The 25,652-nt window shown below is 51.0% G+C and overlaps 1 protein-coding gene and 1 long non-coding RNA gene across 5 annotated transcripts in view; both read left to right on the top strand.

The window, feature by feature from the left end:
* The first annotated feature begins 5,831 nt into the window (after positions 1-5,831).
* LOC130157978 (uncharacterized) lies at positions 5,832-14,784 on the top strand. 2 transcript variants are annotated; one of them, XR_008825118.1, is made up of 5 exons: positions 5,832-7,976; positions 8,462-8,594; positions 9,357-9,523; positions 9,979-10,415; positions 13,774-14,784. It is a non-coding gene; the product is annotated as an uncharacterized LOC130157978 (long non-coding RNA). The 2 variants fall into 2 exon arrangements; XR_008825117.1 differs by having other exon boundaries at positions 10,828-14,784.
* A 1,337-nt stretch (positions 14,785-16,121) lies between these two features.
* ST6GAL1 (ST6 beta-galactoside alpha-2,6-sialyltransferase 1) overlaps positions 16,122-25,652 on the top strand; it is a 47,740-nt gene continuing 38,209 nt past the window's right edge. For 2 of the 3 annotated variants that reach the window (XM_056358126.1, XM_056358129.1), the window contains exon 1: positions 16,122-16,450. The gene's annotated coding sequence lies outside the window, so the exon portion shown is untranslated. Of the gene's footprint in view, positions 16,451-19,537; positions 19,694-25,652 lie in introns of those variants that run through there. The other variant, XM_056358127.1, reaches the window with a different exon arrangement.

Genomic DNA, 25,652 nt, shown 5'->3' with positions numbered 1-25,652 from the left:
CAGGCCTAGGGTAGAGACCTTCTGTATGATGCGATCTTAATAACAGGTGGGTTAGGAAACACTGGTGACAAGAGGTGCTAAAGGAGCGTGTGTAGGAACCTGTCTCAGTGTAGCTCCTCTCCATCAGTGCATCCTGAGGCTGCTGCACGGTGGCCCAGCCTTGGGTATGGAAACCCTCCTGCCTTCCCCCCTTGCAGAGGCAGGCTGTGAAACCCGGCTGGTCAGAGACCTTCCCAGCCAGCCGGTGAGGCAGCTGCAGAGCGTGGAAGCCTTTGGTGTGTTTTGCTTTCGGTATTGCTCAGCTCCATCCTCTCTGGGCTGTCCGACCCATTAGCTCCTCCACAGCCCCTCTTGCTCCTGAACTGGGGACGTCCTTTCCCAGGAGTGTCCCCTGCAACGTTGCTTCCTCTTCATGTGGGGATCCAGAGAGCTGGCAGTTGCAGCAGAGACTGGGGATGTTGCTTTTCACAGCGAAACTTTCTGTTCCCGGCCCACCTGGTTTTGAAGGTGGAACCTGTTGCGAACTCCTTGCAATAGATGGGAACTGACTTGCAGTCGCTGCTCAGTTACTCTGGTCTCTAAGCAGGTTGTTAAGATGCTGCTGTTGGGTTTTAAACTAGAAGCAGCCTTTCATAAACCTTATGAAGTTTTTGTTGCTTCCTTCTATTGCTCATCAGCACTTTGGTGTATTACTCACATGAACCTTAAGGCTTTCGGTGTCCGTTGCAGCCCCCTGTGGACTGGCTCAGGCGCAGGGTGCAGGGCTGCTTCCTAAGCGATGCCTTCCTCGGAGCGCGGAGAGCTCAGCTGGGGTGAGGCTGGTTATTTTTACCCCTGGAGGAAGCCAACTGAAGCCTCCAGCATGGAAAATGATCTGACACCTGCCTCACCGCTAAACATACCTCTTATTCTAAGCATAGGGAAATGGGTCTGTTTTGCCTACTGGTTTAGCTCTGAACATAGGCAAAGCACCATCCGTTCATTTTCCATAGAAAAAGAACATACTCTGTCGTTTCTCTCACTTTTCTTTGAGTTAATGACTTTCACCATTGCCTCAGACTATATCTAGGCCCCAGTGAGGTGTTTCTCAGGGGGTGTGCGTCTTGGGCAGGCTGGTGAGGGTCTCACAACCTCCCCCTGTCACTAAGGAGACCTGAGAAGCAGCACCTGCACCGACTGCCCTGGGCAGCCTGCACCGGTGAGGGGGTGTCAGCAGGGCTACGGCATCCCCTCAGCCTCAGCCTCCCTGTTCGGGAGGGCCTCCAGCTCCACTGGTATCCACAGGAGCTATCACCCCTCCCTGCGGTCTAAGGGTGGCTGAGTGGCATCCAGCATCCCTTGGCATCCTCTCCCCTCCCCTTGCCGTGTTTGTGTTGTGCATCGCTCTGGGCAGAGACCGAGTCAAAGCAGGCAACTGTCCCTTGTGCAAATCTCATGAGGAAATCCCCTTTGCTGTCGGTGACCCCCACCCTACACATTCATCCCCCCCTGCATGGAGTGCTACCAGACTCTTCTTCCCTGAGCACTATGTACATGTAATCTATTAATCTAGCTCTCCACAGTGAATTTCTTGATTTAGTTTCATGCTTGTGCTCCTTGCAGACGTGGCAGCCCTGCCCCAGGTAGGCTCTGCCCTGGCCTGCCTTCATTCCCACCGTCCATGTGCTCCTCCTGACCCTTTCCTGCCTTCTCTCTCGGCGTGGGTTTTGCGAGAAGCGTTTCCTCACAGCTCCTATTTCTGCCCTCTTGCAGCGTGTCGCTGTGCTGGTCTGCTGTGACACCGCTCTGCTTTCCTACCCAGCCTTGCAGCCCTTCTCGTTCACATGCTGTGGATACTGCCCCATCCCAGCTGTGGTTTTCTGTACTCAAGGAGGAATATTCTGGCAATCTCTTCCCCTCTTTTAAATTTCTGAGCCTATGACAACCTGAGTGAAGGATTCCCTGGTCCTCCAGATGAGTACATTTCATTTGGCTGTCTCTGTGCTGTGTATAAAAGCTTCTTCACAAGTTTCCTGCCCCTTTTGTTTCTCTTAGATCCAACTTTTTCAAAGTTTAATTTCATCTGTGAAGGCAATATCTTAAAAATCCATGGACAATAACCTGCTTACTGTTCTCCACTTAACTTTTGAAGGGACCTACTGCCTCTGATTTAGACATATTAAAAAATGTGGCTCTTATCTATGTTCCTTTTCAGGCTCCATCTGCCTCCTTGAAAATTTTTTTGCTTGCATCTTTTCCAGCTGTCACAAGTATTTTGGGGAGGCAGAAGATTTTATAGCTACTCTCTTCCACGTTCTGCACCTGCCACCTCTGCTTTTCCCACCTGTTTCCACCTTCTGTGTTTAGACCCACACCTCCAGGTACCGTAAGGCATCACAGTCACTAGGAAGAACTTTGCAATATGATTAGGATGAGTCATTAATAAAATATATGGAAAGATTTGCATGTTTGTCTCAGGCTGCCGCCGCTGAAATAACAACAGCTGCTCTAAACCCGAACCACCTTTCAGCTGGAGCCTTCCGGCGTTTGCAATCTGAACCCCTTGCAGATGGGGCTGCAAACAACTGCTCCCTTCTATACATTCGTACGTATGGATCTCTGCAAATGCCAGCCCTTTTGCTGGGCTCCCATAGATGTGCATGCACGAGGGAATAAGGCCAACGGCTGCAGGTGGCCTTTTACCAGCAAGTTCAAAGAAGACTTGAGGAAAGCTTGACTTTTCTTTCCAGGAAGGTGCTGTCGAGGCCAGCTCCCTCTTTCCAAACGGACACGGGGGGCGAGCTCTGGTGCTACTCGCTCTGCTGTGCGGCAAAGCCTGCTGGCCGGGCACCTTCCCCTTGGGAATGTGTGGCCTCACCACCCCCGTGGGTAAACCAGGAGTGGAATCTCCTGCCAGAGGACAGCGGGGGAAGCACTCTGCCACCGTGAAAACAGGAAACCGTAAAAGGCTATGTCTTTTTTTACAGCTGGGTTGGCTGTTGAGAAAATATACAGTTATCTCCTGTTCTTATCTAATATCTTCTGCTTCCTGTGTTATTGCAGGTAATGCAGAAATCATCTTCCCTTGTGAACCTCATTTCCTTGAGATCTTTTCTTCATTCACAGCTTCCCCTTCGTGCACCCTTATGTAAGCAGCTCTCAGGTCACATCCTATTTTGAAGTTGCATCTTGGAAGAGATGCAGGAGATGTGGGCTGAGGGGGACCAGGGACAACCCCCGTTTAGAGCTGTAGTGTTTGTGAATTTGCAGTTGGTGCCTGTACAGCAACAGATGGAAGGATAAAGCTCCAGAACAGGTGGAGATAACAGTTACCATGAGCAAAGTCTCATCTGCATTAAGTAACGTGTTGAAGGGCAGAGCCCGGGCTGGGGCCAGAACACCTCCGTGTGCTGGCATCACAGCACTGGGTGTTGTGCACCCAGAAGGATGGACGGCTCCTGCAGTGGGTCTGCGGGCTTTGCCGGTGAAGGATACCCTAGCAGACTGGAGGAGCCAGGCTTCATCTGAGCTTTTCTCTTGTTAAGTGTTCAGAAGCATGTATTTTTAATTCTTCTCTGTCTTGGGGGGTTACCACGCAAATAAAGACGATGGAGGACGGAGGACAAGGGAAGGCTGTGTTCCCTGTGCTCAGATCTTCTGCCTCTCTCTTTTAATTAGAAAGCTAGTCACAGCACTACCTTTTGAGCGGAAACCTTGTCCCCTGGGATACTGTGCTCGTGCAGGCATGTGGGGTGGGTTGGTGGGAAGTGTCTGCTCGGTGCTGGGAGTGCTGCATGGTTTGACATCTGCAGCACTTGGATCCACATCGCTGCTCTGCTCCCTCCTCCTCTGTGACTCACAAGCCATCTCCCCAGCAGGAGATCTTCCTTTGAATGGCAGCCCCCAACTCAGAACGAAGCACTGTGCAGATCTTAAAGGGATCACAGGCATGGGTGCTGGTGGCTGACACGGGGTCAGGGCAATCTCTTTCCTTGCCTTGGTGCTGTCTCCACACAAGTCCCTTGGGAACGGTTTGCTGCCTTTGCTGCCATCCTGCCCTCCCAAGCAGGAGGCGAGGGCTTGGTCTGAAGCACACACACCTCTGCATCAGCTGTACGGCTGTGGGAGACGGGAGGAGGGATGAGCTCGGAGGATGCTGAGCTTCTGAGCTGGCCATGACAGTGCTCCTGCCTGTTCCTGCTGAGCCTGGAGAGTCACCGCTTCATGCCAGAGCGGGATTTGCCCTATGTCATTGACATAAATTTTATGTCAGTGATTCTGCCCTTGCCTAGATGGAAACAGGGTCGTTCTGCGTATTGAAATGGGCCAAGAGCAAGCGGCGAAGGCAGCCTGGCAGGAGAGCGTGTGCGAGAGGCACTGCACTGCATGGGGCAGGGGAGGCACCGCCGAGGAGCCCCCAGCTTCAGAAATGCCTCAGAAAGCAACGCTGAGGGCTGAAGGGGGTGGTGGGAAGGCAGGCTTCAAAACACGTGGGAAGGTTATGTCTCATGGAGATAAGATCAAGCCACAGGCAGCTGAGAAGCTAATGGTGAGCAAGTAAAGGAAGAGAGCAAGCGTCAGAGATATGAGAAGATACGAGAGGGGAACCTTGCAAGGCAGTGTGGGCACAGGGACTGAAGCATCCCTTGTTGGAGGAGGTGGGAAATATGACAACAGAGAGAAGCCTGCTGTAATACCTATAGGGCCAATTAAGGTGTTAAATGCAAGAAAGACAAATGTCGACATGACATTAAAAATAAAATACATCAAGAAAGCATGGGCCAAGCAGGCAGTACCAAAAACCTGATAAAAAGGAAATGCGTACAGCAACTGTGAAGAAATATGATCCTACACATCCAAGTGATGGTAGAGGAGTAGGGTTGTTGTTAGCACTATGAAAATTTAAGGTGAATGTAATTGGGGCCAGTTTTGCAGAAAGCAGTGGGTGAGATGGAGACTTTTGAGAACAGGCTGAATTTCCTCTGACGCACCATTCATGCTTCAGCAGCTAGAGAGCGAAGTGGAATAGCAGACGAGCAGGAAACTTGCCATTTTCCTCAACTTTAGGAAGATCCCTCTTTCTGTTTCCAAAAAGGGATTTTAGTGAAGGCAGCAGCAGCCCGCCAGAGATGTGCAGGGTGGGAGGCTCATGCAGTGCTCAGCAAGTGGTAGTTTTAAGTCAATGCCATGAAGAGCTGGTATCGTTGATGTTTTTTCTTTGTTCAACTGTTGTCTTTGAACCTTCTGCACCAGGTGCTCCCTCCCCTGTATGAGAAGGTGCATCCCCTCTGTATGGAAGCTGCCGAGGAGGATGTAAGACCCTGCCGTGGGTCCAGCTGAGCTGGCAGCTACAAGTGAGGGTTGTACAAAGAGCAAAGGGTTGTTGCTTCAAGCCAAGGCGTGCACATGCTTTGCAGGCATGGCTGGCTGCAAACAGGCAGTGGTGCTGTACAGCTAAGGTCTGGTTGTGGCACCTAGGTTGTGGTTTGAACACAACCCTCCGTGCCAAAGGAAAGTTGAGGCTGTGGGTTGAAGACCCCCTTGTATCGAGGCAGTGTGAACAGGTAACCACACCAGCCATAAATAAGGTAGCTTAGAAAAGGCTCCCTGTAAGCAAAGGCAGCTTTGCCCCCTACCCGGTCACGTCAGTGCCTTTACTACCACCCCAGCAGAATAACTGGGATTTTGTGTCTCCTGCACCTCAACACTATTTGGGAAGTTGTACTTGAGTTTCTTGAGCACTGTGCGCAAAAGCAGCGAGGCATTAAGGGCCGCCAGCTGTGTCAGTGCTTGGGAGGCATCTGCAGACCCTTGTTTAACCTCTTCTAAAGCAAACTAGAGCAAATGGCACAGGCAAGGTGTGTTTAGGAGAAAGGAGGGCTGCGTCCCAAATGCTTTGCTTGTGACTGTATTTTTGCACTGGCAAATATACCAGAGTCAGTATAAATCATTGTCTGGAAATTCCCGTGCATATATTATCAACCAGTGACTTCTTTATTTGCCCTGACTCCTTATTCATCTGGCATCCCAAGGCCAGAAAAGAATCCTGTGTATGTTTTCCTTCAACAGTATAAACACCACTTATCTCTTTCCTCAGCTGCATGCTTTCCAGTGGGCTATGGGTCCCTGGAGTCATTCCAGTGCTTTTAGGAATATTGTGCTTTACCATAAGTGCTCTGGTGCTGGTGCTCATCCTGCAGAGCAGGGTTTGCCACCAACAGCATTCGGTCCCCTATAGCCGGTTGCTACAGCTTTCCTCTGCACCTTGAATCCTCCTGGACCAGCATGCGGAATGGTCCCTCCCGGTGCCAGGACAAGCTGGCTGCAGCTGATCCCTCCTCATCCTCCCCTGCGGCACCCCCTCACCCCCCCTGGGAAGCAGGGAAGCGTAGGGGGATGCAGGAGAGCTGAGGCACGGGTAGCCTGGCTGTCAGAGCCTGTGCTTTGCAGGGTGATGGGAAGAGGGAAGGTTTTCTTTGGATCCTGGCCCCCGAGTGTAACCCTTATAACATACTTTTCAAATATTTTATTTGGGTTACTTTGATCAGTTCACCTGCTGATGTTTCAAAAGGGAAGCAATGGGTATCTGCTGGGTCTGTGCTGCACCAGTTGCGTGGCGTTAGTGGAGCCCCACTTCTGAGAGGGGGGGTAAAAATCTGTCTGGATGTGCTGCTCTTCCTTTCCCCACGCTGTTTTTGTCACCTTCTCTTCCCCAATTTTTTTCTGAGAAACACAGCAGTCATACAGTAACTAGTACTATTGGGTGAGTCCATTGTAAACATGGTGAAGGACAGCTACTTCTCTGAAAAAAAATGCCTGCTGTGAATTTTAAAGAGAGAAAATTTTCATTATCCTTGTCATATAAGTGGCAATGCTGGGGAATTTTCTGGGAGCAGCAGGCAGGAGGGGCAGCCCCTTGCAGCAAAGAGAAGCCTGTTCCTGCTGGTGTAAGAGAACAACAGGTCCTGGCTGCTCCCAATGGCACCAGCCAGGGAGGTTGCAAGACCCAAACTGGCTGGTGATGCTGTGATGCTGAAATGCTGTTGAGGCTAATGCTGTATGCCTTCTGCTGCTGGTAGAGGCTGGAAAGGAGCAGCCATCGGCTTGGGGGATGCTACTGCCTTGTGCAAATCCACTGCCGTTTGTCCTGCGCTCGTAATTGGCACCGTGCAGGCAGCGAACCCCGCAGGGCAGGTGGGTCTGTGTGTGCTGAGGTTTCTTTCCTACCACCAGGCTGGGGCTGCAACATGGCTGTGGCCACAGGGCACTTCTTCTCAGAGATGCAGGAGTCGTGTGGTTGCCAGTCCCTGGAGCAACAACTGACTTCTCCCCTTGGAGCGTTTGGGAAATGAGCCCCCAAAAAGGGTAGCTTGATGTTAAATTATAGCAATGGACTGGCAAGCTGTCCTGACAACCTCCATGCTATGCTTCTAGTAGAAGAATTCTAGCTGTTGTATTAAATCATGAGGCTGTGGGGCTCAGGGTGAGCATGGTTTCCCTCCCGGTCCCCAGTTTGTCATATCAGGGCTCGTTTGGACTAAATTCTGCCGTGTTGCTACAAGTGCAGGCAAGTGTGACAAGCACGGGTGTCCTGGCGAGTCCTGTTGGATACCTTGCCTTCCCTACTCTACTTTCTCAGCTGAGGTTTCAAAGTCCTTGTCATCTTATGCATAGCATCGGTGCAGGACATGCTGTCATCAGCATTTCCAGCACCCTTACAACAACCTCTTCTTGCACTTTTTTGGGAAACCAACATCAAGACTGAACATGAAAGAATGTAATTCATTGATCTTAAAATCCCCTGAATAGCAGACTCCAGAATCTGAATGGAGTAAACTTGAGTTTCCAACATACCATCATAAAATGAGAGACCAAGGACCTCACGCTACCCCACCAGTTCTCGCGAAATCTTAAAAAGGCAAGATCTATGGCATATTGCTGTGTTGAGCTGGGACTGCGGCTGAACTTCTCGCAAATATGAAGGTGGATCAACACAGGTAAGGGCTGTAAAATCTGTCCACATTTGGAACTTGAAAATGCAGCTATTTAGTTTGCAGATCAGTTCAGGATCTCAAGGTGTAAGCATGTTAAGGATGCAGGTATATGTGCAATAGTAAAACTATATCCAGGAGAGCCAAGGGGGAATTGCTAACTTCTCATGTGAACAGCACACGGCAAACTCATCCTGCTGCCTCCCTGCTAGGGCTGGTGGAAGAGCCATACCCTCTCCAGGGCAGCATTGCACAACATCATGTAGCTGATTTCTTCAGAAAGAGATTTTACACTTTCACAAACTGAAAGCACTGTTCTGGATTTAAAGGAAAGAAGGGGTCGTAGGGTAACCTAGATTTTGTAGAAGCAGGCAGGAATAGCATACATTTGGACATTTTAAAGTCAGTTGGCTTGTCATGAGTTTGCTCAAAAGGAAGGTAAGCAATTGTTTCTTTTCTTAAAGCTTGTCTAATACATCCTTTAATTTCAGCCCTGCTGTAGCACATCAGGCAACTCAACCAGTCAGCATGAGAACACCCTACAGAAGTATGCGAGCCTGCGCAACGCCCTTCATCGCTGGCACTCTGCTATGGACAGGGAACGGGGAGAGCCGATGCTCTCTGGTAAGCAGAGCCAAAATCTCTGGTCCAACCCAAAGCACTCCTGCCATACCCGGTGATTGCATGGTGGGTACAAAAACACTCTGTGGTCCAGATGAACCTGGAAATGGTGGTTTCTGCTGAGGCTGCTTTTCTCTGTTCACTGTGTGCTGAGTTTTGATGTCTCTTCAAAGGTTTCTCAGACTTACTGGGTGGAGTTTAGCTCAGGTGAGCTCCTAATTCTTCAGCTCTGCGCATACATACACCAGGTAGAGCATGAAGTAGCTGTGCTGGATCCACTGTTTCTTAATTCTGTGCTGGGCTGGAACACCTCCTCTACAGGAGGAGGCTTGTAGAGCCTTCTTGCATTTGTCCGTGACTCTGAGGAGTTGTATGTCTTGATGAGATCTGCTTGAAAATGTTTTGTTGTTAACAAAGTATTTTGCTGAGGATGTTCCCCCTCTCCGCCCCCCAAAAAAACCAAACACCTTAAGAAAAATATTTTTATTAAATTCCATCAAGGAAAACACTTCAAATTGAGTGGTTTCCATGTGGAGTTCTTGGTTTTCATCACAACATTATGTTACCACTAATGGCAGGTGCTGACAGGATCAGCTGCGGTGTCTGATGTTATTTTCAGGTGCCTGACTCTGGGGTGCCTTATAATGAAATGGTTTAGTGCACACAGTCTAATTACTATAGACTGACAATCAAACATCGTGACTCAGCCAGCTCCGGACCAAGCACATTTGCTTTTTGAGCCATGTGGTTTGTTTGCATTTACAGGGGACAAGAGAACAAAATCAAAACTCGCCTGTAAAAGCTTCTGGCTCAGAATATTCCTCTGGAAAAGAAAAAAAATGATGCTGCAAAACTTCTGGCATGGTCACGGTGCCCTGATGTACTTTAATCTCTGACCCACGATGGTTTGCAGTACAGAGAGGAGAAGCAAGGTTTGGTGTGTTACTATTTTGGGGTGTGTGTGTGTGTGTGTGATTTACCTTGGTGGGGAAGACTGTTGCCTTCCACCTTGCAAAAAAACCCCCCATAAAACCAAACACTAAGGAAGACCAGAGCCTGTGAAAGCTCTTCACTTAGTTCAGTGCAAAGTCAGGCAGATTTGGGCTGATTTTGCACAGAAGCAAACTGAGGGCTGCTCTCCGGGCTGGCCCAGATGGGCAGTGGTGGGTGCAGGCAGGCTACCGGCAGCTACTTCTGCAGCAATTGCCTGAGCATGGCCTGCTGCAGCAGGGAGCAGCATGGGTGACTGCAAAAATAACTATGTTATTGGTCAAAGTCTGGATTATTGTAGGAAAAGTGAATTTTGGGGCTAGCTTCAACCAAAGTCTGACTAGGGACCGCTGACGGTCACATCTCGGGTGTGACAGCTGCACTCCCGTGTTTGCAGAGTGAAGGGCAGCTCTTCTGCAGGCAGGAAATCTTTAAAGGATGGCCACCAACTTCTGCTGACCCAAAGGAACGAATACTGACCATGTAGCAGCTGCAGGCAACCACACTCTTCATGCTAGCCTGAAAAAACAAGCATCCATGAGAAGTAGAACAGAGCTCTGCAAGGAGGAGGCCCTTGCCCGTGAGCCTGGGCTGGGGAATGCAGCTCTCATCCAAGGAAATTCCTTTTGCTCATCCTTGACCTCCCAGACTGTTGGCTGCGATCCAAGGAAGACATCCTCCTCCTCCTCCTCCTCCTCCTGAACACTGATGAGGCTGTGGTACACCTCACCTCCGGGAAGTCTGAGTTTGTGAAAATTACTAGTCCTCCCCCATTCCTTTCTGCTCGTAACAGCTACGCATGGGAAAACCCAATTACCGCCTGCTGCTGCCTTGGTAGGTTTATGGCTTGCAGGGTAGGTGGCACTGCACTTTCTTGTAGAATTATGATATTGCTTTAGATGTTTAAGAGGTAATTTAAAGACATTTCAGTCGCATTTTGAACTTAACCAGTCTACAAATGGTTTTTTGGAGGACAGCAGCTTCTGTAGCAATAGGAAGGACCGCAAGTTCCCCTGTTGAACTTGTGTAACCTGTGTGGTCCTTTTCTACAGAAAAGGAGTTCCTTGTTTACTTACTTAGATAGGCTAACTTACCTTTTTTTTTTTTTTTTTTTAACATAAGGTAATAAGGGGTGGGGGGAAAATAATTCATATAATCTGGTTCTGATAAGCTTTAAAGTATATTAATTCCTCTCTTTTCTAAGTAATGCCTAATGCCATTTTCTCCCCCATGTTATACTTGCAAGGAGCTGAAGACATCAGCAGCATACACCGTTGTGTTAGGATGCTGATCACAGGAATCATTCTAGGTGTTAATTGTTGAGACTTGAACCTTCTCTCCAGCGTGAAGAAAACAAGGAAAATGCTACCTGCAGTTGGTTAGTCCCTATTTTTTAGCTTGGCTGGAACATAACACCAAAGGCAGTGGTGTGATTTTTCTCATCTGCATGTTGCTGTGCATCACGATCTGGCTTTGGAGCAACCTCTGCCTGTGCCAGCTGGAAGAGCGCGGGGCTGGGCTACCTGTGTCTGTGTGTACTCCGCTCCACCCCACTGCTGTGCCTACAGGATAGCTGAAAATTATAATCACGGACCCGTGAGGTTCTACAACAGAATACATGGGGTTGTGCCATGCCCAGGGCATGGCGTGGGACCCTGGAGGCAGAGGACCAATGTGGTCAGTCACCATGACCAAAGCCACATCCGAGCAAGCCCAGCTCCTGTGAGCTGCCACGCTGGGCTTTGCTCATACCAGTCACTAGGGCCAGATCTTGCAAAGAAATCCAGCACCCTGCCAGACCCCGGTAAAACTCGGTGTCTGGACAGAGTGAATGCTGCCTTTAATACATTCTGATACTTCTCCCCCATGCTTTGATTCCTTCTGCCATGCACAGAAGCGAACCTGGACCACTCCCCACAGCAGGGCTGGCAGCAGGTGGCTGAGCAGGGGTGCATCCCCGATGCGCTACATCCCAGCTCAGGATCCGGCCCCTCTCTGTCCTCTGATAGATGAAAGGAAGATACAAGTTCACAGGCTGCTGTACCCATCCTCAGCTCTGTATTGTGCAGATAGAAACTGGAGGAGAAAACATGACCCGTAGGCTGCTGGGATTCCTGCTAAACCTTTCACAGGCAGAATCCTGGCTTTGAGTAAGATGTTGCTTTCTTCCATGTGTGGCAACTCAGTGACACAGAGTTTTCCAGCAAAAAAAATGGAACCGCCTTTTTTAGCTCGGGCTGTGTGTGGACTTGCATTAGTAACGTTGTCTGGAACTGCAATCTGAGGCAATTGAACCTGCCTAATTGTTGCTGTGTGTATATGCTGCATGTGTGCCAGTGGGAATTACACATCCTCCCTTCTCGGTGCTGTTGCTGCCTGGGGTCTGCCATTTCCCTACCAGTTAAATGTGCCATATTTTTATTGAATAGCAACGTCCCAACACTAAAAGATAAATACAACATGGGCATAATGAATCATGGGCTCTGTTAGACTTGTCCAGCCCCAGGAGACTGTCTGGAGCCAGCCAAGGGATGAAACACCATGGCCCAACTCCTGTTTTTCTTCACTTTTGCCTGGAAAGGGCACCCACGGGAATTCAGAAAACAAGACTCATCCTGCCTGAGCAAGAATCCAGAATCCTGAACAGGCCAGGAGGAGGAACATGCCTGGGAGGGCAAGGGTCTGGGTGGCATCGTGCTCTGCTCTGCCCACCACCCCTCTCCAGACTGGGGGCTGGCTGCTGCCCCTGCCCAGGGAGGTCTGGCACGGGGCTGGTCGGCCACTGGTTTTACCAAAAAAGCCTCAGTGAGTGCAGCACGTGGCAGGCTGGGCACAGGCTGGTAACAGCTGCCCGCTGTGAGAAGAGCAATGAAATGGAGAATATGGGTAGAGGTGCACGTGTAGGCACCATGCAACCCCTCCCTCTGCTCAGGGCAGGCCAGGCTTCAGGGCAGACATCGGAAAATAAAGCCTGACTGGGGAGGAACCAGAGGTGGGCAGCAGGGAGGGCTTGGGAACGTGACCTGTGAGGGCAGACTGAGCGAACTGGCTTTGGTAATCCAGAGGAAGGAAGGCTAGGGAGATTAGTTCAGCCTTTAAGTATATATAAAACTACCACAGAGTAAGGCAGTAAATCGGTCTCCCACTGGGGACAGGGGAAAAATAACAATAATAGTTTTGAAAAGACCTTGAGAGAAACTTTCCAACTGCAGTATAAACAAGCCCTGAAAAGGATACTGGTTGGGGTATCTTCACCAACAGACGTTTTTAAGATCAGAATGCAAGTCAGTTGTCAAGAATGCAGGTTTGGGCAGCAAGGATGGACAATGTGGGGGTTTGGGGTTGTCTTTAATTTCAATATTTTTTGCTCAGTTGGTTTCACTGTGCTGAAGCCAGAAGCTTCAGGAGAAAATTTCTGTCATTGCACGCAGTGAAAGTGTCCATGCACATCCCAAGTGTTATGGGACTTCTGCGCCACTGGTCTGCGCAGCACGTGTGGTTTCCCTGCAATTCAAGGTCAGTTAGGTTAGGACACTGAGGAAGTGGCAACTTTTTGTCATAAAGCTATTAAAGCTTTAATCAAAGAGTTAAGGAATTTAAGAGATGATGAAATAGTTTTTTCATGCAAAAGCCACTCAACCCTACCTTTACAGGCTGCTCAATAAAGGAGTCTTTGAGGAAGATTCCTTTTAACAGCCCCATAAAAGCATTATTTATCATTCCCAAACTTATAATATTATAAGGCAGGGAGCACAAATACTAATCTCTTTACTGAGCACTTGTCTGTAACATTTCTAGTAATGCACAGGTGAGTGTGCCCCCTCCCTCCCGAGACAGTCATGACCAGAAGTTGCATGAATATAGATAACCATGGGGGCAAAGCTGTCTGCCAGCAACCTACAGACCTGCCTGCTTCTTTCCCCTAAAGCCACCAAGGGCACTGGGCACTGAACCCAGTGGAGAATCGGTCACGCTGGGACGTGCAGCAGCAGCTGCAATGCTGGGGGTGGTACAAGAGTCCCTGAAACGGGTCTGGGATGTGGCTGGGACAGGGCAGGAACAGGCTAGTAGGACAAAAGCCTTCTTTTTATGCTGTTCCTCTTTCAAGGCCGCCCATCTCTTCAGAGTGACAAATGGAGAGGAGTGACTATGACTCCCAGCTCTTACCCTTTAACTGCTTGTTCGTCTGCAGCGTAGGAAAAAATTACTTGGATGAAGATGCTGACGCCGGCTTTGTTCCCCAGAAAGAAGCACTGCCGGAAGGTAGGAGTCATGAGCCTGAAAAAGCCAGCACAGCTCAGCACATCCTTCTGGAATTTGGATGCTCTCCCTCACTCCCCCTGTGGTCTCCTCTGCTGCTTGCCCGGGGGCATGGCAAGGCAAGTGGGTGAGGTTCACCCCGAAGAGGCTCCCAGGCTTTCAGTTATCTGCAGGTTTTTGTTAAGAGTTTCCAAAGGTAGGGGAAGGTTTCCCTCCACCATAGGTGGTCCCTCTTTCGGCACCGTCATGGTCTGAAACCTCGTCACAGCAAGAAGGTAGGGATGAACAGTGTCAGGAGGCGAGGGAAGTGCTCACAGTGGTTTGGGGATTTCTGTACCATCCAGGCAAGTAAACTTGCGAAGTTATGCTCCTTCCTGCAAGCAGCGCAGCATGAGGGGAATCTGAGATGGAGCCCAGGACCCGTGAGAAGGGGACCTCTGCAGGAGGGGAGTGGGTGGAGGGAGAGGCAGAACGTGACCCAGCGTGTTACTGACCTGCAGCCCCCGAGGGAGAGTGCAGGAGGCTTTTGTCCAGCTCCTTGCATTGACAGCAGGTTCCCACTTCCACACAGTCTTAGTGCAAAAAAGACAGGGAAGATGCTCGGTGAAGGATCTCAGCCCAGGCCAAGACCTTTCTGAGCAAACATCCACATAAACATACCACAATTAGTGGTAAATGTGGGCTGGCCAGCTGCCCATCTCACTCACGTCCCTACTCAAAAGCCATGGGAACTCATCTGCCTTCAGGTTCAGCACAGTGTAAGGTTTAACCAGCTTTTAAATGCTGGGAAGTGCCCTAAACCGCTTTGCCTAATGCAGTTAAGCGCCTGCCTGCCGTGAAAGCCCAGCTCCAGTGCCCATGCTCCAACAGCATGCTCAGCCAAGGGTCCTGAAGGGCACGGGGTGCTGTACAGAAACCCGGCCAGGACCTGCATTCTGCAATAGCTCTGCAGGTTGTTTCTCCTCAGGAGGGTTATTTCAAATTATTTTATGTGTCCTTGCAGATGTTCCATCTCTGACGTAAGAGGGCCCTTGGGAAGACCTTACTCTGGTGGGAGGGGAGAGGTCTTGCATGCGAACATCACCTTGCTGCTGAAATGGGAGTAACGCAGAGTGAGATGCTGAGGTTGGACACAGACTTGGAGGATGTGATCCCAGAGCACAAGCTGACCCATTTTGAGGTGGAAAAATACAAATACATCCCAGAAACAGCTTGCTTGCTCTTTCCAGTTGAGCAGGGGAAGCCAAGGTAGGTACTGGGTAGGTACGTGTCCCACAGCCCCACTGCCCCCCCATGGGGAATGGTGCTGATTTAAGCAGGACCCTTGTTCTGCCTTGCATGGGCGGGTCTCTCCTGTTCCAGAGCTCAAGCTTTTATGATGACAATAATCATATTAGCTTGCCTGGAGCCTAATTAGCACAGAAATTGGCAAAATGTATTTGCACACACTGAGCCCTGCTCTTGCGTGGATATATAACAGAAATAGAAGAGCTTGAACGTGGTTAAAGCCTGAGGCTAGTTGAAGCCACAAAGTAGCTGTGACAGCTGCACATGTGGGGTGCGGGGGCTGGCCCCCAGGGAGCCGTGGGGTGCAGGCTCCCCCGCTGCAGCCCTCAGGTGGGGTGCCGGGGAGGCTGCCGGCCTCTTCCTAGAGCACCATCGCTGTGGCTGCATCCCATCCGCAATAAGCCTGTTGTAACTGAGATGGGTGGATGGATGGATGGATGGATGGATGGATGGATGGATGGCAGTGTCACTGGAGCAGGGCTCTGCATTTGTAACAGGGGTACGGTCGCTTTTGGGGTGTTCCCAGGGAAAGCTCCCTAAAGGCAGGTGGGCAGGGGGGCGCTCTCAGTGCTCCCACCCCAGGCTTTCTGCAAGGGGATGGGGAAACTTTCTCCCAGCCCCGAGCAGGACACCAAGTGAGACCCCCCAGCCCCGAGCAGGACCCTGAGCAGGACCCCCAGCCCCAAGCAGGACCCTAAGTGGGACCCCCAGCCCTGAGCGGGACCCTGAGCGGGACCCCCAGCCGCGAGTGGGACCCTGAGCGGGACCCTCAGCCCCGAGCATGACCCCGAGCGATACCCCCAGCCCCGAGAAGGTCCCCAGCCCCCAGCGGGACCGGCCACAGCCGTGCTCCCGCCCGCGCTTCAGCCCCGCGAAGGGCTGCCCGGGCTCCGCGGGGGGGGAAGGCGGCTCTGGGGCAGCTGCCGGTCTCGGCAGCCTCGCCACGGCGGGAGGAGGAGGGTGATGCTGAGGAGGATGCTGAGGATGCTGCTGTGCCGCCGCTGCCCCGCTCTGCATGGCCCGTCCTTTCCAGGAAAGCCGCCGTCCTGAGCGTCTGCCCAGGCTTCACCGGTGCCAGCCCCCCGCCGGGACCCGCTCACCGCCCGCGGCCCGGCCTGTGCCCGGCGGCGGCAGCGGGGCTGGCGGCGGCACCTCCCCCAGCGCGGCGGCCCCGGCCCCGGCCCCGGCCCCGCCGCCCCGCCTCAGCGCAGCGCCGCGCGGGGGAGCGGCGCTTAAATGCCTCGGTCGTGGCGGCGGCAACAAAGGCGGGCGGCGGCGCCGGGCGGCGGCGAGCGAGCGGTGGCGGCGGCGAGTGACCGAGGGTGAGTGCCCGCCTGCCCGGGTGCGCGGCGGGCCGGGGCGCAGGTGCCGCGGGAGGGCGGGGGGCCGCGCCCAGCCCACCCCGGGGGGTCGTCGCGCCGGGCCCGGGGGGTCACCCCAGCGCGGAGGGGGGACCCACGCGTGGCGGGCGGCCGCGAGTGACCGCCGCCTTGACTGACAAGTGCCAGCTCCGCCGCGGCGGAACTTTATTATCGCGGCGGCGGGGCTGGGTTTGCCCTGCCGGGCCGCACGCACCAACTCCCAGGCGGTGGCTGGTTGTGGCCGGGGCTGTGCCCCCCGCCCCGTCTCGGCCGGCCCCTGCTCCGCGGGGGGGGACGGTCCCGGGGGGCATCCCGGGCCATCGAGGGGGGTCGGCGGGCCGTGAAATCCGCAGCGGGTGCCCCCAGCCCCTTCCCCTCCTCGCTGTGCTTGCGGGGGGGGGCAGCGGCACACGCGGGGAGCGGTGTCAGGAGCCGCTGTGCTGGGTGTTCGTACCCCTGCACGGCCGGTTCCAGGTGTGTTGTACCACCTCGCACCGTTCCAGGTGTGTTGTGCGCTGCCATGTGCGGGGTTCGCTGCGGGGGGGGCCCGCTGTGCTTGCGGGCAGCCGGACGGTGCGGGGGGCGCAGGCTGCTGCTGCCCGGTGCTGAGCCCCTGGGCGCTTGCTGCAGCCACAGCATCAAAACAAAAAACACCCGAGAGGGAAAAGGTGCCACAGTGGGGCGGCTGGTTGTAGCAGATTTTCTTGGCTGTGAGGGAGCGAGAAACCAGAGCTGCCTATTAATGTGCGAGGAATTAATCTAACTTGCAGCGTGCACTCGGTCCTTGGCGGCACGCTCGCCAGACTGCGCTTCCCTCAAATGTTTCTAGCTAACGGGATTTTTTGAACCCTCCTGACACAATTGTGGAATGATTTCCCTGAGCTGGGATAACCTTAAATATGTGGGAGCTCCATGATGCATGCCCTGCTGCTCGCAGGGGGTGGTGGGTGGAAGGAGCCCCCTGTGATGCTGCGGTGGAACAGGGCTGCCTTCTGTCCTGGCCTTTGCTGTGAGACCTGGTTGTCGGCCTTGGTCGTGCCTCTCGGGGAGTTGTTCTTATCTGTTGGGGTCCAGGACACGGTAAGGGAACAAGCACACGTCCTTTGTGCTTGGTAACCCTGCCCTTTTGCCTGGGTCACTGGGTCAGGGAAGGCTTTAGTAAAGCTTTGAGTAAGTGAGGAGTTCATATAGCTGCAAGTGATGCTGAACGTTCCCTGGGAGGAAGAATATCCCCGGGAAAAATCTTCCCTAGAAGGCCCCTGGGACAGAGGCCAAGAGCATCTAATGAGGCAAACTTTTCCTATTAGCTGCGGCTCTTGCTGTTGGAGAGCGAGGGCCGGAGCCGGCGACAAGGCATGGGGACCTCAGAGGGCAGGCAGCCCATCTCCAGGTCTCCTCTGCTCTGGGCGGCCGCCCTCCTCACCTCAGGATAAGCCGCTGCTTGGGAGGTGATGCAGTTGCTGAGTCTAGGCAAGTCATCCGTTTTCTTCTAGTTCAGCTGGTAAGTGGCTTTGCTGCTGGAGGGGATGGTGCCGCAGAGGCGAGCAGCTCCACGGTGCCCAGGGGTGCGTGCCTGGGGGGCTCCAGCACAGCCACCACGGGTGCTGGGGACAGGGCAGCCGTGCAGGGCTGCAGCTTGGCTCCAGATAAATCTATCGCCTGGCTTGCTTTCCTTCATTTTATGGTGGCTTCCCTTAGGGTGGCGAAATACCGTGGAAGGAGCTCTGTTCTGGGCTGGGTTCGTATGCAGCAGTGTTGACTTAGTGTGGGCTTTGTGGGCACATGCTGAGGACCTCTGCCTAAGCGTGCAGCTCTGGCAAAAGTGGTGGCCGGCCTGCAAATGGAGGTGGACACCCCGTGCAGTGAGCTGCCACATTGTCAGCAGTGCTGTGATGCTCAGCTGGGCATGCATGCAGCTCTTGCAGACAGCAAACGTGAGGTTAAATTTCCAAAAACAGAAGGCATACATCAGCATCTGTAGCTTAATTCTTGTGCAAACCAATATTTGTTGATGAGGCGCTGATAAGCAGGCTGCTGGCTCTGGTGGCTACTGTTTGTTTGCAAATACTCTGTCTCTTGGTTAAAACTGAACTGCATAAATGGAGGTGCATCGTTGTTCACAGAGACTTAGTTTTTGAGGGACAAAATAGGCAAGTACTTAAGTCTGGATTTGAAGCGATGGCTGGCCGAGTCCTCTGTTGCAGCAGCTGGAATTGCATGGGAGGAATTAGAGCTGCTAGTATGAGGTGGCCAGGGGTGGTGTAATGAGTGGCAAAGCAGATGCAGCCAGCAGCGTTGCATATCTTTATCTCTGTCCTTGAGACTGGTGCAGGAGGAACTCGGCTGCAGAAGCAGATTACTGTATATTCAGAGGCTTATTTCCTTGCCTGCCTCAGTCAGAGGACAGACGGCTTGCTGAAGGGCAGCGCTCTGCCAAAGGTAGTGCGTGCACGACACCACCCGTGCAGGCATCTCAACCACAGGCACCTGGGAAGCACGCGTCTCTCCCCACTCCTGCGTTGCTCCAGGCTGGAGGAAGCGGAGGATGATAATGGGTGCTGGCCAAAATCCCTGTCAGGCTGTCCTGCCCTTTGCTCTCAGGCCGGCTGGCACGGAGATGTTTGAACTCAAGTTCTTCCACCTCCTGTGCTTCTCCTGACCTGCTCGATCTGTTGCACTGGCAGCTTTTGGAAGGGCAGCACTGGTGCAGCAGAGCCGTGGTCCAACTCCTGTTCCACATGTGGGAGAGGCTCAGCAGCATGCGCAGCCCTCAGGGGGCAAGATGTCATTTTCCCTGTTCTCAACTCGACATTTGTAAAGATCATGATAAAAGATGTGACAGAATCATTTTGAATGATCCTTTACAAAATGCATGGACCTTTTCTATAGCCCTTGGATTTTCCTAGAGTAATGTAAATCACAATTCTGCACAGGATTAGCAATCAAAGAGCATTATGAATCAATCTGATACTTTGTCTTTGCCTTCTTAGATTGCTGACCTAAATATTACAGCTTTTGCTGTAACTGCTTTGGTTGAGGACAGGCTTTGTCTCTGAGTGCAAGATGGGCCAGCTGCTGGAGATCTTTGTGTTTGGAGAATGTTTTCATTGTGGTTATGCAGAGATTGAGTAGAACTCCTGGTGACTTCAGATGTGTTTGAAGTCTGTGCTGCTTGGCTGGTAACTTGTCTACGAAGAGTGAAATGTAAGTGGTTCCTTTGAATGTTCTTTTAACTACAATTGTGCTGATTAAAAAACTAGAAGATGAAATGAGATGCTTTCAGTGTGAAGTGCTCTTAGATGTCTAGCCAGCAGGAATCATTGTTATCAGACGCTCAAATTACTTGCGTGATTAAAAACCTTAGAAAAACTTACCTATTTGAGCCACTTGCTTATAGGTAGAAATCAAGGTTTGTCACCTTTCTGAAATGCTGCAGTTCAGCCTTTAGTGAGATGTGAACCCAAAGCTTCCCCGCTAAAATCTCGCACTGAGGTTCCTGGTGGTACTGATGCAAGTGCACGTCTGCTTGTTCCACTGGCAGGTGAGTTTTCCTTCTAATTCCTGGTGGAACAGGGTGGATGATAAAAAGGAGGGTCCAGAACTGGGTCGGTGAAGCAGTGACTTGCTGTTTTAAACCCATTCCTACCTGTCAAGATTTCAGCTGTGCAAGATAGATCCCTTGGTCTGAAGGATGCTGGGAGGCAATGAGAAGCACGCGTAGTGGCGTGCGTGGGCTTCCCAGTAGACTGTATGTGTGCTGCTGGGTGTATTCACTGGTGTCAGGGCCGCCAAAGGTCCTTTCAAGTGGAACGTGTGTACAGCAGCATGTTCACCTGCAGATCTTGGGTATGAGAACTTGCTCCTGTGAGCTGCTAGGAGCTCATCTGTGAAGCTTGCCGACAGGACCAAGCACCCCTGTGCCAGGTAGGAGGTCTGTCCTCTAGTTTTTTTGTCTGGCTGGGTCCCAAGTGGACTATTTGCCTGGCTGGGTTTTGCCAGTCCTTCAGCAGCATTTAGAAGCTGCCTGCTGAGTTTCAGCTCTGGGTGCGTGGCTGGGGGTGTCTCTGAACTTACAGCTCTGGCAGCAAGTCGTCAGATGATCTTAACTATTTGCTCGTGATCTGTTGCTCCCAAGTTACTGCAACCTCTGTGCTCAAAGGTTGCACAGAAAGCTGCAGCGCAGCATCATGCTTATCATTTCTTTTTTTCCCTAATAGCTCAAAACCGGTCTGTTTGTGAGATCTTTATTTAAAATAGAAACATTGCACAGAATATCCCTTTGACCAACGGGATGCTGAAGGGCAGGGAGGCCTCTGCTTTTTCACATTTATGCCTGGGCCCCAGCTGCCTCTGCCGGGGAACGGAACGTCTGCACAGGCAGAAAAGGAGAGCTCTTTGCCAGACTGTGCTAACATTTCTGTGTGCTCCTGACGGGTGTTTCCTCCGGGAGCTGGCAGCTACTGAAAATTTAACTGAGCAAAGCTGCTTGCTGGTACATACCTCTGTGCTGCTGGAGGAAGCAGAGAACTTAAACGCGTCCAGCACAGGATGCCAATCCGTCTGCCTGGACGCTGCATACTGATTTTCGTTCAGTAGCTCCCATGGTGCTGGCAGCCACGTCTGTCATGGAGCCCAGGCTTGTGCCTGGGATTCCTGGGGCTGGGAGAAGCTAGAAAGAAGCTAATGCTCCCCTCATAAATATTGCATCCCTTCCCGCTTATGAGGGAGAAGCAGTTTGCATTTTCAGCTGTAAAATTTTGCAGAAAAATAGTTGTTGATGGTGGTGATTAATATTTTTTGGTTTGATCTGCGTTATGGCTTGCCCTTTATATCTTTGTAATACAGCATTTGCTGATCAGAAAATCAAAGGGGTTCAAATCAGCCTGGCCGCGTTCACTAGATTTTCTGCAAATACCCTGCGTGTGCCAGCGGAGCCCCTAGTCTGTGGGGAGGGTGCGTTGGCACTTGATGGGATGACAACAGAATTTATTACAGCAGTCTTGCAGCAATGATAGCTACTTTCTAAAATTGATCTCCTGGGGGCTGAAGGAGTTCCGTGGTCATGGGTTCCCCCTGCAGATGACTACTCTCAAAGAGCTGCTTTTTATCTTGAAATAACACTTAACTCTCACTACCAGAGTAATGAGTTTTTTGGTTTTGCTAAATTTGTACAGCAGAATCCTTGGCCAGTGCTGCGAGCAGAGGGTAATTTAGAGCTCCCTGTGCCTTCTGGGCAGAGTGGCTCAGGCACAGAACATCTCGGAAGCAATTAGTTTGTATTTTAAACAAATAAATAAAAATCTTCTCTGTTGCTCAGAGAAGATACCCTCATGCTATGAGTTGCATTGCCTAGCAAGACTGAAAATTTGAGCGTGATCCCTTGATTAGTTAAGTTGGGATGTTACATTTGGTTGGGGTTTGAGGGTTTTTTCCTTCCCCCAAGGTATAGGTGTGTATAACTTGATTTTACTTTGGTCCAGGGGTGGATAATCACTGTGCTATTATATTTATATAATATTTGTATATTTGTAACTATATATGCTATATATGAGGCTTGATTGTCCCTATAATCCAACTGTAATCCTGCACTCAGTTGTGCATGCAAGAGGTCTTTAAGGAAATTAGAGATTTGGATGTACAAGATTATAACTGTTGGGATCAAACTATATTTTTTGGTTTATGTACATTTTTATATAAATTTATGTTAATACTCCACCTAGCTCTTATGTCTCCAGCAGAGATTTGGTGTAAAGAATTGTCAGGCAGTTGGGTGCTTTGTGAGTGAGGTGTGCTAGCAGAACTGGAGCAGAGATGGAAACACTGTGTTCTGGCTTCTCTGTGCTGATTGTTCGTGGGCGAGTCTGATGGAAATACTGTGTATGTTTGATGAGAGCCTGGGTCTGGAAGGTGCTGGATGGATTTTGCTGTCATCCAGATAATGGTGTCTGTGAATTTGAAGTTTGTTTCCTATTAACAGTTCTTGCAATCTTGAAATTCACTTTTCACAAATACTTATGGCTGTGAAGGATTGGAGCTTTCCTGGGAAGATCATAATCGAGCGACCAGTTGCACCTTCACAAATTCCTTCCGGAGCATGATATCATATTTTATGGAGTCTGTAACTCTGCTTAGGAAGCTGCCTTGGATCTTTCTTAATGTTGTGAAGGAGAACCTCCTCTCCAGTAAGTGACGTGCTATGAGGTCCCGCCAACAAGTGCTTCAGGGGCAGGTTTTAGTGGAACAAGTGATGGGATTCAGGCTGAAGGAGTTGGGAGCAGAGATGAAGGAAGTAGCCCCAAGGATGTGTTTGGATCCCCTGGAGGCAGGGGGATTCTTGAAGGCAAAAATGGGGTTGATAGAAACAAATGTCGCTTGTGCCTGCAACGTGAAAGGGTATTTTGAGAGGTGAGAGAGTGCCCAGCTGGAAAAAAAGCTGGGCAATGCTGGAAGGGTGCTTTAATTCAAGAATGACTTGTGTGATGGGTTAGTCAGGCTTTCCACTCATGATACAAAGCGGGGACTGAGGGGTCATTGGCATTTTCAGGCTCTTCAAACTTAATTTAACGTACATTTCAAGAACAGCTGTCTCGAATCTGGCAAAATGAGCAGCTCACCTGTGGATTGAGGAGTTTGAAAAAGTGCTGGAGGCTTCGTGCTGAGCTGTGCTGAGTGCAGGGATCACTGCTGCGTGACGCCGAGCCGGCGGCAAGGCTGCCTGCTTTAACAGAGGGGTCTGAAAAGTGCAGGGAGGTGGGAGAGCTGCGTGGAAGGGATCTCGCTTTATTTAGATTTATCTGCTGTTTTTCAGAGCAGTCGCTACTTGCTGTCTTCTGTTTTATTCTTCTACAGCGTGGGTGTGGACTGGGAATATTTTAGGTCCTGTGGACGTGGCTGAGCAATTTCAAGCATGGTTAGAGGTGTCTTTTCAAAAATCGAGGGGAATGCCTGCAAGTCTGCACCTGGGGTAGAAATCAAGTTCATTTTCCAGTGTGGTATAACTCCCTTCTGCCTTTCCTCTCTCCATTTTGGAAACTTACTATCACTTTGTAAATCACTTTGCAAAACACCTGTCTCTTTCAGACGGACAACATTAATGCATTTCAATGCACTATGTGTTCTAAGGTTGAGAAATTTTCGTAGTTGTTAGGGGAGTGCAATCAGATAAATATTTTATCAGATGTTCATGGACTGTTTAATTGGCTGGATAGATAATCATATATTGCAATCTAAGGAGAAAAATTCAGAAAGGTTAATTAAGGATTAGTTGTAAGATTTGATGTCAGGAATGGTGTTAAATTGCAGCATGGACACTGTTAATTAATTTTAGTTTAGTTCATGCTGGAAGTGAATGGAAATGAAGGAAATTTAAGCTTACCGTAGCTACATGTGTGAGGGTGTACCAAGGTCATTAATGCATGTTAACTCATACTTTTAAAATTCATGCCTGCCATTAATTTGGCTTGATTTTTCCCATCTGTCTCCATGCAGACAACGTTCTGGAAGCCTAACTTTTTTTAGCAGTATTGCAGAAATGCCTTCCCCCCCCTTCCTTCTTTTGCAACCGCCAAGTTGAGATTTTTACGCTGGGTGAGGACAGCGAGTAAAACCCTGCAGGTAATATTTCCAGTACTCAGTTTTGCACCTAAACGTCATCTGGCTGTTGCCGGCACTTCACATGTGTGGAGCGTTCTCAGGCGTGAACGCGGTGCCCTGCCACGCGTGCGCCGCGCGGGTCGGTGGGTGGCTGCCGCAGCCAGGGCAGGAAGGGAGTTGCTCTAACGTGGCCGCTGCTGCTCACAGCTCAGCTCCACCGTTGGCAGGTTTTAAGCCAAGTCTTAGACCACCCACCTGCTGGAGCCAGTACCGGGCAGCGCTCTTGCTTTCGCAGCACCTCCGCAGTGATCTGGTCAGTGGCTGAGCTGATAAAATTGCTGCTGTCAGGAGGTCTCAGGTCTTTCTTCCCAGCTTCCACCCATGTGGGTCACCCCTGGTTGCTGTAACTCTCCTCGTCTGGAAGAAAATAAACCTGAGGTGTGATTAAACGCTGCACAGGTCTCCCGGTAAGCGGAGGGAGCAGCTGCATGCTGCCAGCCCCCCGCATTCCCTCGGTGTGCAGCCCCACCATGTGCCGTGCTTCACTGGCTGGTGCCAGCAGCTGTGGGATGGTGACAATGACTCTTGGAGAACGTGGCCCACCATTTCTGCCATAAGATCACTTGTCAGGTTTTCGGTAACCGCAGGCTGTGCTTCTGGTGGGGTTTTCGTGGCTAGCTATTTCCATCACTGGCTGTTTTTTTTTAAAGTGAAAACACTCAGGCTGGGCAAAACGGTAGTCATGTCCTGCTTCTCCCATCTGATGCTGCCCCGTGGGCTATTGCGTTAATGCTGTGTGTTGCAATCTTGCAGCCATTTCAAAGCATTCCTTAGATGGGCAGCCTAAAGAGCATCTTGCAGGCATGCCCAGAGTATCGGACCTACACACCTTTTCCTCTTGGCCCGATGCCTGGCTGACCTTATGCTCCAAGAAACCTTCTCCTCCTTCCAGTATCGCTCCTTCTAGCCCCTCTCAGCCCCTGCCAGATTCCTAAGCAGCCATCTTCTAGAGAGCTTTGGGTCTTTCTGGTCTGTGAGCGTCTCTGAGCACACACACACACACACACCCCCCCACACACACCCCTTTGCTTCCTTTTTTTTAGGTTTCACGAAAACAAACTCTGGAATTGGGGAGAAAAAAAAAAACAACCCCTAGAACTCCTCCAAACGTCTGGATATATTCTGCCTTGCTTCCTTATTTTTCTCCAAACTGAATTTAGCTGTTGGTGTTATCAGTAGTTCTAATGAAAAATTTATAGCTGGTTACCAGACTATTAGCTGTGTGTTTGTGTCAAAAAGTAGGTGTGTCAGGGCAGATGAGCTGCAAAAACTACCCCCTTAAAACAAGCCTGGGGAAAAGGTACTTTGGTGCTGCTCGCTGGAAAAAGAGCAATTCTTCAGCTCTGGTTTGGGGAGGAGGATCAAGGAAGCTGAGCTTATCTCAGGCAAGATGGTTTTGACATGGAAATGTTCATGCTTGCAGTACCTTGTCTGGGGAAAGTGGTGAGGAACTTTTGGAAAACAGGTAGGTGTGGAAAAAGGATCCTGCTGGTGTATTGCCTGGGTGAGG

The sequence above is a fragment of the Falco biarmicus genome, chromosome 13 (genome assembly GCF_023638135.1).
Source record: "Falco biarmicus isolate bFalBia1 chromosome 13, bFalBia1.pri, whole genome shotgun sequence".
NCBI lineage: Eukaryota > Metazoa > Chordata > Aves > Falconiformes > Falconidae > Falco > Falco biarmicus.
This window is presented reverse-complemented; position numbering and strand designations above follow the sequence as displayed.